The following is a 17,600-nucleotide window of genomic DNA, read 5'->3' as shown; positions in this document are numbered from 1 at the left end:
AGATCACACATTTTATTTCCTTTTTATATTTTTTAATGGTTTTTTTTTTATTGATTTCAGGGAGGAAGAGAGAGAAACATCAATGATGAGAGAGAATGTCTCCTGCATGCCCTACACTGGGGATCAAGCCTACAACCTGGGCATGTGCCTGATAAGGAATGGAATCATGACACATGACCTCCGGTTCATAGGTCGATTCTCAACCACTGAGCTTCTGTGCTTTTTTTTTTTTTTTTAATCTGGCATTTCCTTAGCTTTTCTTTTTCTTTAATATGAATTGACATTTAAACAACCCAAGCTAGTTAATTTGTGGAATGTTCCTCAATTTGAGTTTTTCTGATATTTTCTCTTTTTAAAATGAAATTATTTATTCTAGGGCAGAATGCTATCTTGGTGATGAATGTTGTGTATTGGGAATCACATTCAGAGGTATACAGTATCTGACTGAACCTACTGTTTAGGTTAATTTTGTTCATGCAATCTGTCTGATTTCTCTTTTGTGTTAAGTTTTCTCTTTATACTTAAAATAGAAAAGCAAACTACGGGGACAACCCTTGGTACTGTGTAAATAGACTGCTCCTCATCAAACTACCTCCCTCTTTTTCATTTGATTATTCTTGCCTGATTGATCTTGATTCAGAATAGCAAAATATTATTGATTTATTCCAAATTCTGCCATTTCTGTACATTTATCATTTGATATTCCTTTTATCTTATTTATTTACTTATTGAGATACATTAAGTACAGATTCAAAAGTTTTTTCTCAATGGGTATGATTTGCTACTGTTTATTTTTATTTTGATGTTATGATTCACAATGGTCAATAAGATTCTTTTCCAGCTTATTTTTGTGTGCTTTTGAAATGACCACACCATGTTTGGTCACCTCTTTCCATTTTGGCTCAAAATATCAGAGCTCATCTTTTATTTTAATTGTTGACACTATTACAGATGTCCCCCATTTTCTCACTCTTTGCTCACCTCGACCCAGCCCACATACCATACTTCCTATTTTTCACCACACTGTTTTCTGTGTGCATGGACTATGCATATGTGTTCTTTGGCTAATCTCTTCATCTTTTTCAGTCTTCCCCCCTACCTCCCCACCCCCCCAACCCCGCCCCATCTCCCCTTTATTCCATGTATCCATGCCTCTGGTTCTATTTTGTTCAGCAGTTTATTTTGTTCATTAGATTCTACATATATGTGAGATCATATGGTATTTGTCTTTCTTTGACTGGCTTACATTACTTACCATAAAACCTACAGGTCCATTCTTGCTGTCGCAAAAGGTAAAAGAGCCATTTTTTTTTTAGCTGCATAGTATTCCATTGTGTATATGTACCACAGCTTTTTTGTCCACTCATTTACTCATAAGCACTTGGGCTGTTTTGTTGCTGTTGCTATGAACATAGGGGTGCATATATTCTTTCTGACTATTTCCGGATTCTTTTTTTTTTTAATTGTTTTATTGCTTAAAGTATTACAAAGAGTATTATATATTTCTCCTTTTTTTTTCTCCCCTTGACCTTCCCCTAGCCTCCCATAACCCTCAGTGTCTTGTGTCCATTGTTTATGCTTATATGCATGCATACAAGTCCTTTGGTTGATCTCTTACTGTGCCCGCCCCCCAACTCTCCCCCGCCTTCTTGCTGTAGTTTGATAGTCTGTTCGATGTTGTTCTGCCTCTGTATCTATTTTTGTTCATCATTTATAATAGTCTTAATTATCCATAAATGAGTGAGATCATGTGGTGTCTTTCATTGAATGGCTTATTTTACTTAGCATAATGCTTTCCAGTTCCATCCATGCTGTTGCAAATGGTAAGAATTCCTTCTTTTTTTACAGCAGCATAGTATTCCATTGTGTAGATGTACCACAGTTTTCTAATCCATTCATCTACTGATGGGCACTTAGGCTGTTTCCAGATCTTAGCTATGGTGAATTGTGCTGCTATGAACATAGGGGTGCATATATCCTTTCTGATTGGTGTTTCTGTTTTCTTGGAATATATTCCTAGAAGTGGGATCACTGGGTCAAATGGGAGTTCCATTTTTAAATTTTGAGGAAACTCCATACTGTTCTCCACAGTGGCTGTACCAGTCTGCATTCCCACCAGCAGTGCACGAGTGTTCCTTTTTCTCCACATCCTCTCCAGCACTTGTCATTTGTTGATTTTTTGATGATAGCCAGTCTGACAGGTGTGAGATGGTACCTCATTGTTGTTTTGATTTGCATCTCTTGGATGATTAGTGACTTTGAGCATGTTTTTGTATGTCTCTTGGCTTTCTGAATGTTCTCTTTCGAAAAGTGTCTATTTAGGTCCTTTGCCCATTTTTTGATTGGCTTGTTTATCTTCCTTTTGTTAAGTTGTATGAGTTCCCTATAAATATTGGAGATTAAACCCTTATTGGTGATAACATTGGCAAATATGTTCTCCCATGCAGTGGGCTTTCTTGTTGTTTTGTTGATGGTTTCTTTTGCTGTGCAGGAGCTTTTTATTTTGATATAGTCCCATTTGTTCATTTTCTCTTTAGTTTCAAGTGCCCTACGAGCTGTATTGGTGAAGAAATTGCTTCAACATATGCCTGAGATTTTGTTGCCTTTGGATTCCTCTAGTATTTTTATGGTTTCCCATCTTATATTTAAGTCCTTTATCCATTTTGAGTTTATATTTGTGTATGGTGTAAGTTGGTGGTCTAGTTTCATTTTTTTGCATGTATCTGTCAATTTTCCCAACACGATTTATTGAAGAGACTGTCTTAACTCCATTGTATGTTCTTGCCGCCTTTGTCAAATATTAATTGAGCATATTGGTTCAGGCCGATTTCTGGGCTCTCTATTCTATTCCATTGACCTATATGTTTGTTCTTGTGCCAGTACCAGGCAGTTTTGAGAACAGTGGCTTTGTAATACAGCTTGATATCTGGTATTGAGATCCCACCTACTTTGTTCTTCTTTCTCAGGATCGCTGCAGGTATTCGGGGTCGTTTTTTATTCCAGATGAATTTTTGGAGAGTTCGTTCTAGGTCTATGAAACATTCCATTGGTATTTTAATGGGAAGTGCGTTGAATTTATAGATTGCTTTGGGTAGTATGAACATTTTAATGATGTTGATTCTACCAATCCATGAACGTGGTATGTTCTTCCATCTGTTTATGTTTCCTCTATCTAAGGTTTACCTCTTTAGTTAAGTTTATTCCTAGGTATCTTAATTTTTTTGGTGCCATGTTAAACGGGATTGCTTTTTTCGTCTTTCTTTCTGTAAGTTTACAATTGGTGTATAGAAATGCCATAGATTTCTTGGCGTTCATTTTGTATTCTGCTACATTGCCAAATTGTTTTGGGATTCTTTGTATATATTCCCAGAAGTGGAATCACTGGTTCATAAAGCAGTTCCATTTCTAATATTTTGAGAAAACTCCATACTATTTTCCATAGCAGCTGTACTAATGTGATTCCTACTAACATTAGGGTTTAGTACTAGGGTTTCCTTTTCTCAACATCTTCACCAGCACTTGTCATTTCTTGATTTATTGGTGGTAGTAATTCTTGCAGGAGTGAGGTGATATCTGATTTTAGTTTTTATTGCATCTCTTTTATTGATAATGTGCAAAACATATCTCAGGCCGCCTGTCACTACTTGAACCAAATTAAGCAGAGACAGAGGTAAACCACATGTGAGCATTTGTATCAAGAATGCAGTCAGTGTGGGATGAGCAATCGGTCACCCTGGAAATTCTGCTCTGACACCCCTTGGGGGAGAAGATAGCTATGTGTAGCTGTGAGCTGCAAGTGTAACATGGAAAGGGGTTGGGATGGCCTGCAGTCTGGCCTTCAGGAGCTCAAAGTCCGACAACAAGGTGGCTAGTCTTCTATGATGTTAGGAACAGCTGTGCTCCTTCCTGAGACGAGAACAGTCAGCTTTCCTGAGAAAGACTCCCAGAGGGGGTCAAGGTCTGGGCACAGTCACCAAATCAAAGTGTGTCCTGTCCTTGGTCTGTTCCCAAAATGCAGTTCTTATCTGAGTAATGGACCCATGGAGGCAGCTAATGATTTTACAGCCTATTTCATCCTCCATTTTCCCTGGGTCTATAGGAAAACCTCAACTGTAGTTAGTAAGGTGAATGATTATTGAACAACGGTGGCTCTATCATGATGATTAGTGATGTCGAGCATTTTTTCAAATGACAATCTTAATGTCCTCTTGAAGAAGTCTCTACTTAGGTCCTTTCCATTTTTTTTTTTTAATCAATTGCTTGTCTTCCTGGTGTTGAGCTGTACAAGTTCTTTATACATTTTGGAAATTAGCCCCTTATGAGATATATCACTGGCAGATATGTTCTCCTATATAGTGGGTTTCCCTTTCATTTTGTTGGTTGTTTCTTTTGCTGAGCTTAGCTTATACTCAACTTTCCCTATGTCTAGACTTGGCCATTTATTTCTCTGTTTGTAAACTTTGCTGGGCTTATATGTCCTTTCAGTAAATGGGACAGGGCAATGCATGCACTGAGAAACATCCTTAATTTTGGTTGTCCTTTTTGCTTCTTCCTAGATCTATTACTGAATTGCTCCTGTTCATTTTGAATGACATCATTGTAACCCAAAGTCATTAGTCAACACTTATTAAGTTATTGGCAGACTTCTCCCTTGTGTTTTCCTTTTTTGATGACATTAATGCCTGGTCAAATGTCATCTTCTTTAAACAGTTATACTATTTACTCTTAATAATTTCTCACATCACCTATTATTCAGAGACTTTATACCAGCTTCCTTCATTTGTCTAGTCTTTTCTCCTGGTTCTTGCATATAAAGTTTCTCAACTATAATCTTTTCTGTATTCTCATTGTCCCCGTAATATTAATTTGACCCTTGGCTTTCTGTACCAAACATTATATTGAGTCTTTCCTGAATACCAGGCCCATGATGATCTCTTAGCATTTATTATCTAGATTTACCTAATTTTTTACTAATATTTTTATTTATTTATTTACTTTAATTATTTTAATGATGTAGTCTTTATTATTGATTTAGAGATAGGAAGGGAAAAAGGGAGAGAGAAACATCAATCATTTGCTTCCCAAACTTGCCTCAACCAGGATCAAACCTATAACCTGTGCATATGTCCTGATCGGGAATCAAACCCACCACCTTTTGGTGTACGGGATGACATTCCAACCAATTGGTCCTTAAAAGGTGAATGTTTAGCTTAGCTGGTGTCATACCTTAATTTAAAGATACTTCATTGGTAAAAATGCTGACTATCATGTGAGTCTTGAATGAGTTGTTACCTCTTTTAACGGTTTGACATGCTTGGTTGCCTGATCAGTTACTGATCAGGAGGGTGAGTGCTGAGGTTAGTGATCTGTGGCAATTTCTTAACATAAGACAATGGAACTTGCTGCATTAATGCATTCTTTGACTTGAACACTTAAAGATCGTTTTAGAATTATTAAGTGGCCTAATTTTAATATTATGTCTCAGGTAATATGGAGACCTGAGGAGAGGGAAACAGTGGAAAGGTAGATTGGTTGCCCACACACATTTATATAATCAATTCACTGTCTTGTGTGGGTGTAGTTTGTGATGCCCCAAAACAATTACAATACTAACATTAAAAACCACTGGTCACAGCCCTAGTTGTTTTGCTCAGTGGTTAGAGCATCAGCCCACAGACCAAACAATATGTACCTCAGTTGCAGGTTTGTTTGTTTTTTTTAATGTACTTTTATTGATTTCAGAGAGGAAGGGAGATGGAGAGAGATAGAAGCATCAATGATGAGAGGGAATCATTGATTGGCTGCCTCTTGCACGTCCCCTATAAGGGATCAAGCCCACAACCCAGGCATGTGCCCTTGTCCGGAATCGAACCTGGGACCCTTCAGTCCGCAGGCTGACGCTTTACCCGCTGAGCCAAGCTGGCTAAGGCTGAGTTTTGCTTTTTGTTAATACTCAACCCAAGGACATTTTTTCCATTGATTTTTAGAGAATGAAGGGGAGAGGACAGGGGAGAGAAAGAGAAAAACATCTATGTATGAGAGACACAAAAATTGGTTGCCTCCTGAGTGTGCCTCAGAGCTGAGAATTGAATCTACAACTCATGTACATGCCCTTGACCAGGGATTGAACCTCCGATCCTTTGGTTCACAGTCCAACACTCTAACCACTGAACAACACTAGACAGGCCTTGATAAAGTTCTTTTGGGGGTTATCCTAGGGATTTACCTATTCATTTCTTCACTTTGGAGAAGTTTTTAGTCATTGTTTCTTCAAATGAAATGTCTGTTTCCTCTCTTTTTCCTTTTTCTGTGACTCCTAATGCATGCATTATCCTCTTGATAGGGTCCATAATTTCTCATTTGATATTCAACTTTCTTCATTCTCTCTCTCTCTCTCTTTTTTTTTTTTTTTTCTGCTAAGACTCAAGTGATCTGACCCTAGCTGGTTTGACTAAGTGGATTGTGTTGGCCTGTGAACTGAAGGGTCCTGGGTTCAATTCCAGTCAATGGCACATGCCTGGGTTGCAGGCTTGGTCCCCAGTAGGGGGCATGCAGAAGGCAGCCGATAAATGATTTTCTCTCATCATTGATGTTTCTATCTCTCTCTCCCTCTCCCTTCCTCTCTCTGAAATTAATAAAAACATATTTTAAAAAAAGACTCAAGTGATCTGTATTTAAGGTCATTTATGTATTTTCGAATACCATTTTAGTCTGCCGTTTTACGCATCTAGTAAGTTTTTCTAATGTTCCTGTATTTTTTAGCTCCAGAGTATTTCTTTAGTTTTTGTGTTTGTTTTTTTAATAAATTCTATGTTTAATTCTCATTTTGTTTCTATATCATTATTTTTTATTTCCTTCAGTTATCTGTGTTCTTTAACTTTGAATATATTTAAAGCAGTTGCTTTAAAGTCTTTCTCAAGTGAGTCCAAGACCTGTGCATCTTTTGGTTTTTGGAGATTTATTGTATTATTTTGAATGTGGCATGTTTCATGTTTCTCTTTATCGTTGTATACCTTAAGTGATTTGACTTTGAATTGGGTATTTATAAAAATAGCTATCTATCTATCTATTTATATATGTGTGTGTGTGTTGTGTGTGTGTGTGTGTGTGTGTGTGTGTCTGTGTGTATTAAGATTTCAGAGAGGAAAAGAGAGGAAGAGAGAGATAGAAACATCATTGATGAGAGAGAATCATTGATCAGCTGCCTCCTGCATACACACCCACTGGGGACCGAGCTCACACCCAGGCATATGCCCTGATCGGGAAACGAACCATGACCTCGAATTCTTGGTCGACACTCTAACACTGAGCCATGCCGGCTGGGCAAAACAGCTATCTTTTTCAGTCTTTGTAGACTGGCTTCATGCAGGAAAAGACCTTCACTAATCAACAAAATGTGAAGGCTTATAGGTCCTCTCAGACTAGTTCTGTGCATGTATCTTTCCTGGAGCTGTATGTTCTTTTTCTTAATTTTCTGACGCACAGATGCTTTAAATATCTTAATTTTTCACAAGTATCATCCTTGCTTTTTTTTTTTTTGAACCTACTGTACTGTATTCCTCTGTTTATAATCTTATCTCTTGTCCCATGGTCTTCAGTTTTTCTGAAGCTTTCACTCAGCAGTAGTTTTTAAGGGTCTCCAATCTATATGCAATTGTGCCATGACTCTTCCAGTACTCTACAGAACTACTTTCTTGAGCAGCCCCCAGACATGCCAGAACTTAGAAAATGAGTTGTACTCTACCCCTTCCCCACTAACCCTCCCGCTTCACCACCACCACCACTCCACCCACCCCCCACCCCACGCACACACATGGGAGGAATTGGGAATTGATTGGCTTCTTCTTGGCTATGCCACATGGATATGCAAAATACCACAAAATTTCCTTCTCTCTTGAGTGTAGCTTTTTCTTGATTGGCATTTGTTTAGTTGCTGCAGCTCAACAAAACTGTTTGTCAATATGCTACTTGGTGTTCCTGTGGGAGAACAAGGGCCTATAACTTAATTTTTGCTACTTTTTCTCCTATTATATTTTTTAGGATATTGTTTCCCCCACATACACACATGTTTTTAGGTGGGTGTTGGAGTAAGTTCTTCCTTAATCCTGCTCACAGTGCCAGTTGTTGGAATACTCACTCCTTGAATCCTGCTCCACTATGCCAATTGTTGGGTCTGAACACCTCTGTCAGGGACTGGACTTCTTGAATGCTGGGCATCAGAAGACAGAGAAGACATAAGAAGTTGTGGTATATAAAAGAGGCTTTATTTTAGGCCATGTAGCCATTGCTAATACAGTAGCCATCAGACAAAGCATTCCAGTCTTACATAAAAACAGCCTCTACTAACAGTAAACACAGGAGTGAACACAGAGTAAACACAGGAGCCATCTTAGGAAAAACAAACAGCATTGGCTGGTCAGTAATACATCTTCCCTACAATTCAGCCCCCAATGTAGAAGCTATACAAACATAGTAACCTGACTAAGCAGCCTCACATACAGCAGCCTTTCGCTGGCTGGTCAGTAATATACTTTATGCTAAATGAGACAGAGACTTCTTGCCAAAATAGTAACCCCAGTCTTTGGGTTATGTAAGGATACGCCTGCGCAGTGTCTGTATCCTTGCTTTACACCTAGTTACATTGGCCTTGATTACTCTGATTAGGATTCCCATGCTCAGAGTGGCCTTAAACATCTGGTGTATACTGACTGATTAGGGTTCCCACAGTGGGTTTTGTTTTAAAAGCGAAAGCAGAGGTGAGCTAGCAGTCTGGTCATTGATTATATTACGTTATTACCTCTGCTATTAAGAGTAATGTGTTTCTAGTCTGAATATTCTAGTTCTTCACTCACTCACTTTAAAGCTGTTGAGATGTTGTGAAAGAGAAAAAGGAAAAGGGGATTAATGATGAGATTTTATTCTTTAATTAGGCTGATGTATTTTGTCTTTTGGCATGGTTTGTTAGGGGGACCTAACATGCTCTTACTTGTTGATTCTAAATTGGGTAGGTATATATTTTTTAGGGAAATATGAGCATATTACGGCAGCAACTTTTTGTTTGCTTTTGTTATTCATTCTGGCAGTCAAAACCCATATTATTGAAGGAGATAATATGGACTTGTCTTTATAGAGGAACATGTTATGGGAACAAGTTTCAATTTAAAGGATAGCCTAAGTAAAACCATTATGTCAACATTTTCTGGAATTGCTAATTAGATTCATTTAAAATTCATGATTTTTTTTAACTTTCATTTTGCAGTATAATTGGTTGGGGTCAAATAAGAAGAGGAGTAACCATCAAGCCAACAGTAGATGATGACTGAAGAATGTCAGTTAAAAAATACATTTGGATGAAATCAGATTTCTCTTACCAATCTCGGGGTGTAATATCAAATGTGTGAGAATACACATTTCACAACTCATTATAGAAATTGTAAGGTTATTCTAATATTTTTTGTGAAGAAATTTTATTCTCTAGTACTAGAATAAGTAATGGGATCTACAATAAATACCAAAATTGGTATATTGATGAATTTAATCCACATTTTAGCAGAAATTGATCATTGTTAAATTCTCAAATTTGAACATTCGTTCAGGTTTGAAATAAAATGTATTGCAATCAGCCTTTGCTCATAGCACACATTCTACTGAACTTGTTTCAAATAAACTTTTTCTTCTTATTTTTTCATGATTTGTCTGAGTTTTCTCCAGTTTTGAATGACTTTGAACCTGTAAAAACTTGATTCAAAATACCCTTGAAAACCAGTTCCGAAAGAGAAGACAAGATGGTGGCGATATAGGCAGACGCGTCCCAGGTCCTGTCCCGAAGCAAATGGAGTAAGCAGCTGAAACTAATAACACCCACCCGAATTGGCGAAATTACTCAGCTGGTGAGACGGTTTGCAGCCGGGAAGGGCAGAACTCCCCTGGAAAGGTAAAAAAAAACAACCAGGGATCTGGGCAGGAATGTTTGCCAGACCTCTGAGCCCAGAGGGTCAGAGGGAGACCTAATGGCAGACAGCCGAGTCCCTTGGGACAGGCTCAGCCCCTGACTGGGGAAAGGAGATCCGAGGGATTTCTGGCGCCCGGGGATTTGAGATCTGGGTTCTGTGATCATGGAGGACTGAGCCTAAAGGGGGCAGCCTGAAGAGCTGACCAGAGCATGCAGTGCCTGTAAGAGAAGAGCTTACAGAAACTAAGCCTTCCCTGTTTCCGCGGCCTGCGTTTGTTTTCACTGAACCCTGTTCATAAGACATTTAGGATACAGACACTCACCTGTGCTGAAGAGAGGGAGAAGGTGCGGACGAGTGGAATCTGGGGAGAGGCTGAGGAGAGAGGGGGCGCCGGGAGAGGTGGCAGCGAATTGAGTGCTGAGACATCCCTGGGCCCAGGACTGGGGCAGCCATTCTCTCCAGAGGGTGGGACTCCTCCACCTAGCCCCCAGGCAAGGAGCACAGCCACACCCAGATTCCACCCTGAAGGAGATGAAGGATTAAATAATATGATTAGTCCCTGGGAGTTAACAGGGTCTGGCCTATAGAGGGATTTTCAATCCCAGCAACAACACAGAGCAGGGTAACGATTAAAGAACCAGCTCTGGACAGTTGACATCCCCAAACCAGCTTTAAGTGCAATGGAGAAAATAAACCCTTGCTACTGGATAGAGAAGCTGTATAGCCTCAGAGGCCAACCCAAAAACACTGCCACCCAGAGGCTGAGCCACAAACTGACTCTTAGCTAAACACAAAGTAAGGCAGTCTGGGACACAAATACGGCCTGCTTTAAAATCAGGACTGTGATTTACAACATGGAGGAACAGTGTATTGCAGGGAAATTCAACACTCTCCTGAATACCTGGCAGGACTAAGGTGAGCCAGACTGACGAGTAGAAGAACCGAAGGACCTTCACTACTGCAAATTTTCTTTTTCTCTTTTTTCACCTTTTAACTTAGAAACCAATTATTTTTCTTCTTCTTTTTCCATCACCTAATTTTACCCTTTTAATTACTACATTTTTATTTTTAACCAGTGTTATTACTGCTATATTTTACCATTTTTTAAAGTGCCATTTTATTTTCTCTTTATTTTGGGATTAGTGTTCTCCATTCTATTTTCATCATTCTTTTAGCATCAATATTCCCTACCTCAATTTTACCTCTGCTAAAACCCTCTCCCTCACTTTTCCCCTTTTGTTGTTCTGTTTCTCTTGCCCTATTCCTGCTTTAGATTTTCCCTATTCCTTCTGTTTACCTCCTGTCAAAATTTCACCCTACTTAGATATTCTATTTCCAATCCACTGCTCTAAATCCTTATACACATATCCCTTATCTTTCTTCACCATCCAAAATTTTTTTTCTCTTCTTTTCTCTTTCTGTTGTTTTGTTGCTGTTTGCTTGATTGTTTTGTATATTATTGTGTTTTTTATTTTTCTGTTTTTTTGTGTGTGTGTCTCTGTGTGTGTGTGGGTGTTTTAGGACTCAAAATCAAGAAAACACTAGCAAAACGACAGAGAGAGAGAGAAAAAAAATTGGATAGTGAAGAAAGATAAGAGAGAGGTGTATATGGATTTAGAGCAAGGGATTGGAAATTAGATATATAAGTAGGGTGAAATTTAGACAGTGGGTAAAAAGAAGGAATAGGGAAAATCTAAAGCAGGAATAGGGTAAGCAACAGGACAACAAAAGGGGAAAAGGGAGGAAGAGAGTTTTGGCTTAAGGGTAAAGGTGAGATAGAAATATGCTAAAGGAACAATAAAGATAGAGTGTAGAACACTAATCCCAAAATAAAACAAAGAAAAAAAAATGACACTTGAAAAAATGGTAAAATGATAGCAATAATACTGGTTAAAAAAATGTAGTAATTAAAAAGGTAAAATCTTGCCGAAACCGGTTTGGCTCAGTGGATAGAGTGTCGGCCTGCGAACTGAAAGGTCCCGGGTTCGATTCCAGTCAAGGGCATGTATCTGGATTGCGGGCACATCCCCAGTGGGAGATGTGCAGGAGGAAGCTGATCGATGTTTCTCTTTCATCAGTGTTTCTAGCTCTCTATCTCTCTCCCTTCCTCTCTGTAAAAAATCAATAAAATATATTTAAAAAATAAAAAAATAAAAAGGTAAACCAGGTGATGAAAAAAAAAATAAAAAAAATAAAATAGGTTCTTAATGAAATGGTGAAAAAAGAATTAAAAAAATATATAAAAATATGCAGTAGTGAAGGTGCTTCAGATCTTCTACTCTTCTTTTTGGCACGCCTTAGTCCTGCCAGGCCCTCAGGAGAGTGTTGAATTTCCCTGCGATACACTGTCCCGCTGTGCCGTAAACCACAGTCCTGATTTTAAGGCAGGTTGTATTTGTTTACCAGACTGCCTTTATTTGTATTTACAGAAGAGACAGTTCGTGGCTCTGCCTCTGGGTGGCAGTGTGTCTGGATTGACCTCTGAGGCTATAAGTCCTCTCTATCAGTAGGGTTTATTTTCTCTATGTTACTTGAAACTGGTTTGGGAAAGTCCACTGCCCAGAGCTGGTTCTTTAATCGTTACTGCCCGCTCTGTTTCCCAGGCTCCCCAAAAAGAACTTTCCCCTACAGGCTCTGCGAATGACCCCAACTGGGGAATCCCATGCACTGGGTTTAATAATCAAACGCACGGATCTAAGGGGAACTGTAACAAGAGCCTGATACGTTGTGCAAATTCGCAAGCCTCCACCTTCCAGGTCTGCACGCAGTTTCCGCGCGCCCACTTGCCCCTGGCACCAACCAGCCGGCACAGTGGCAAAAACCGAGGCTGCTTTTTTACATCCAGTCCAGCTATGGGCTTATTTTTAGTGTTCCCTTCTGCCAGCAGCCCTGTGTGGCCCCTTCCCCACTTGCGGGTTACGCTGGTCCCAAAGGCTGCGAACTCTGTGGGGCGCAGATTGCACGCGTGCGGTCCTCCTCTAACCTGAATTGCAAACCGCACCTTTAGGGGAAGTCTAACCTTTCCGTGAGAAGAAGCAGTGCTCGTCTGAGTTCACGCAGTCACGCTGCTTGAGATCCCTTGTTTCCAGGTTAGTAGCTGATCTCTGGATGCCGGCAATAGCCACCCAAGATGGCGCAGTCTCAGCTGCTCTGCTGGTGCACTGAGAGAGGTTTCAGCCGCAGTCTCCAACCATCCTTTTTTTTCTGGAGGTTCTCGGTCTTTCCCAGCTGCAGACAGTCTCTCAGCTGAATATCCTCTGCCTATTCGGGCTGAATGTTACCCGTTTCAGCTGCTCACCCTAATCTGCTCCAGGACAAGACGCAGGACACGTCTGTTTATACCTCCACCATTTTCTCCTCCTATTTTGCTGTTTATTTTTCTTTTTTTCGGCTGGTTTTTCCCCTCCCTCCACACACCCCTCTCCCCCTGGGTATTTTTGTGCTTCTGCTTTCCCTTGCCTCTCTTGATATTATTGGTTGTATCTAGTCTGTATTCATCTCCAGGGAGCTGTTGCTGGAATTTGTTGGGATTACTGGCAGTTCTATCACAGTTTTCTCCTCACATAAATAGTCTCTTCCCCTCTTCTACTTCATTCTCTCTTTTCGCTCTTTTTCTTTTTTCCCCCCTCCTTTTTCCCAATTTCATTTTTGCACTCCTTTTTTTTCTACATTTCTTTTCTTTTTCCTCTTTTATCTTTTTCTTTTCTTTCTTCCTTTTCCCCTAATTCTCTTAATTCGGGTGGTCACCTTTATTTGGGGTTATTAATATCGTGAATATATTTGTGTTCAGTGCCTGGTACGTGGTGCCTTGTTGTGTAGTATTTTGTGCCTTTAAATCAATGCAGCAGATCCGAGAAACAGCAGCCTCATGAGCACCACACCCTCTGTCTGAGGAACAGCAGCTGTACGTGAAGCCTCCCCCCACCAGCCAGAAGAGCCACCATAGCTGTGAACAGCACCCACCAGAGGAGCTGCTGCCAACTGAGGAGCAGCTGCTACTGCAACTACCCGAGGAGCAATCACAGCCCAAGGAGCCACTGCCACCCAGGGAGCAGCCACTGAACAACTCCATGTCTAGATATGTCAGTGAGATCAAACATGGGTAGACAAAGAAACCCCCAAAGGAAAGAAAAGGAAGACGCACCAGAAAAGCAGCTAAGTGATACAGACGCATGCACCTTGACAGAAAAGGAATTCAGAATAAGGGTCCTAGAGTGCATAAACCGGATGGAGAAAAAAATCAACAACTTATGCAAGAAGCAAGATATCAGGCCAGAAAAGAATGGACAGAAATTTACAAAGTGATGCAAAGCAAAGGACTGAATCCAAGAACACACTATCCAGCAAGGCTATCATTCAAAATTGAAGGGGAAAAAAGAAGCTTCCCAGACAAAAAAAAAAGGCTAAGGGAGTTTATCACCACCAAGCTAGAAATGCAAGAAATGCTAAAGGGACTGGTGTAAAAAGAAGAACTAAAAATCCCAGAAAGAAAACAGTCACACACACAAAAAAAATAGAAATGGCTACAAACAAGTACCTTTCAATAATAACTTTAAACGTAAATGGACTAAATGGTCCAATCAAAAGACATCGAGTGGCTGAATGGATAAAAAAACATGACCCATATATTTGCTGTCTACAAGAGACCCACCTCATTAGAAGGGACTCACAGACTGAAAGTGAAAGGATGGAAAAACATCTTTCAGGCAAATGGAAAGGAAAAGAACATTGGGGTAGCAATACTTATATCAGACAAAATAGACCTCGAAGTGAAGGCCATAACAAGAGATAAGGAAGGCAACCTCATAATACTAAAGGGATCAATACAACAAGAGGATATAACCCTGGTAAACATATATGCAAGCAATGCAGGAGCACCCAATACATAAGAAAACTGGAAGATATCAGGGGAGATATCGACAACAATACAATCATGGTAGGGGACTTTAATACACCACTGACATCACTGGATAAATCCGCTAGAGAAACACTCAGCAAAGAAACAGCAATCCTAACTGACTCACTAGATCAGTAGGACTTAATTGACATCTTCAGAACACTTCACCCCAAAGCCACAAAATATACGTTCTTCTCAAGTGCTCATGGGACATCTTCAAAAATAGACCACATATTGGGTCACAAACAAAGTCTCCCCAAATTCAAGAAGTTTGAAATCATACCAAGCATCTTCTCAGACCACGATGGCATAATATTAGAAATAAACTACAATAAAAACAACTCAAAATACTCAAACACTTCGAAGCTGAATAGCACATTATTAAATATTGATTGGGTTACCAATGAGATCAAGGAAGAAATTAAAAACATTCTGGAAACTAGTGACAATGAAAACGCAAAAATCCAAATCCTTTGGGACGCAATGAAAACAGTCCTGAGAGGGAAGTTTATAGCTCTACAGGCCTATCTCAAAAAACAAGAAAAAATGGTAGTAAATATCTAACTCTACATCTCAAAGAACTAGAAAGAGAGCAACAAGAAAAGCCCAGAGTGAGCAGAAGGAAGGAGATAAGAAAGATTAGAGCAGAAATAAAAGACATAGAGACCAAAAAAACAATATAGAAAATCAATGAATCAAAGAGCTGGTTCTTTGAAAGGATTAACAAGATTGACAAACCTCTAGCCAGGCTCACCAAGAAGCAAAGGGAAAGGACACAAATCAGCAAAATCAGAAATGATAGAGGCGAAATAACAACAGATCCCACTGAAATACAAATGATTGTTAAAAAATACTATCGACAACTCTACTCCAACAAACTAGACAACCTGGAGGAAATGGACATATTCCTAGAAAAATTCAACATTCCAAACCTCAATCAGGAAGAATCTGAAAATCTCAATAGGCCAATAACTATGGAAGAAATTGAAGCAGTCATCAAAAAGCTTCCAGCAAACAAAAGCCCAGGACCAGACGGCTTCACAGGGTAGTTTTAACAAACATTCATGGAAGAACTAAAACCTATCCTCCTCAGACTACTACAAAAAATGCCAGAGGAAGGAACACTTGCAAGCTCATTCTATGAAGCCAGCATCACCCTAATACCAAAACCAGGTAAAGACAACACAATGATAGAGAATTACAGGCCAATATCCCTCATGAACATAGATGCCAAAATCCTCAACAAAATCTTAGCAAATCGGATCCAGCAGTACATCAGAAAGATCATACACCATGACCAAGTAAGATTTATCCCAGGGATGCAAAGATGGAACAATATTCGCAAATCAATAAACGTGATACATCACATAAACAAATTGAAAGAAAAAAACCACATAGTCATATCAATTGATGCAGACAAAGCATTTGACAAAACTCAACACCCATTTATGATAAAAACTCTCAGCAAGGTGGGAATTGAAGGATCATACCTCAACATAATAAAAGCCATATATGACAAACCCAGAGCCAACATCATACTCCATGGACAAAAACTAACACCATTTGCCCTAAGAACAGGAACAAGACAAGGATGCCCACTCTCACCACTCCTGTTCGACATAGTACTGGAAGTATTAGCCATTGCAATTAGTCAAGAAGAAGAAATAAAAGGCATCCAAATTGGAAAAGAAGAAGGAAAACTGTCCTTTTTTGCAGATGACATGATATTATACTTAAAAAACCCTAAAGACTCCATCAATAAACTATTAGACTTAATAAAAGGATTCAGCAATGTAGCAGGATACAAAATTAATGCCAAGAAATCTATGGCTTTTCTGCACAACAATAGTGAATGTGCAGAAAGAGAGACTAAAAAAGCAATCCCATTTACCATCGCATCAAAAAAATTAAGCTACCTAGGAATAAGCTTAACTAAAGTGGTAAAGGACGTCTTCTCAGGAAACTACAGGACGTTGAAAAAAGAGATAGAGGAAGACAAACAGATGAAAGAACATACCATGTTCTTGGATTGGTAGAATCAACATCATTAAAATGTCCATACTGCCCAAAGCAATCTATAAATTCAACGCACTTCCCATTAAAATACCAATGGCATATTTCACAGACCTAGAACGTACTCTCCAAAAGTTCAACTGGAATAAAAAACGACCCCGAATAGCTGCAGCGATCCTGAGAAAGAAGAACAAAGTAGGTGGGATCTCAATACCAGATATCAAGCTGTATTACAAAGACACTGTTCTCAAAACTGCCCGGTACTGGCAAAAGAACAGACATATAGATCAATGGAATAGAATAGAGAGCCCAGAAATCAGCCCCAACCAATATGCTCAATTAATATTTGACATTGGAGGCAAGAACATACAATGGAGTCAAGATAGTCTTTTCAATAAATGGTTTTGGGAAAATTGGACAGATACATGGTTGAAAATGAAACTAGACCACCAACTTACACCATACACAAAAATAAACTCAAAATGGATAAAGGACTTAAATATACGACGGGAAACCATAAAACTACTAGAAGAATCCAAAGGCAACAAAATCTCAGACATATGCCGAAGCAATTTCTTCACCGATACAGCTCCTAGGGCATTGGAAACTAAAGAGAAAATAAACAAATGGGACTACATCAAAATAAAAAGCTTCTGCACAGCAAAAGAAACCATCAACAACAACAACAACAAAAAAACACAAGAAAACCCACTGCGTGGGCATACATATTTTCCAAT

General features: G+C 39.3%; 1 protein-coding gene across 1 annotated transcript in view; it reads left to right on the top strand.

Annotated features, from left to right (window-relative positions):
- Positions 1-9,677, top strand: part of LOC308512209 (eukaryotic translation initiation factor 2 subunit 3-like) — a 71,934-nt gene extending 62,257 nt beyond the window's left edge. The window contains exon 6 of the mRNA XM_081082007.1: positions 9,260-9,677. The gene's annotated coding sequence lies outside the window, so the exon portion shown is untranslated. The remainder of the gene's footprint in view (positions 1-9,259) is intronic.
- Positions 9,678-17,600: the final 7,923 nt, after the last annotated feature.

This window comes from Myotis nattereri (genome assembly GCF_964212035.1).
Source record: "Myotis nattereri genome assembly, chromosome: Y".
NCBI lineage: Eukaryota > Metazoa > Chordata > Mammalia > Chiroptera > Vespertilionidae > Myotis > Myotis nattereri.
This window is presented reverse-complemented; position numbering and strand designations above follow the sequence as displayed.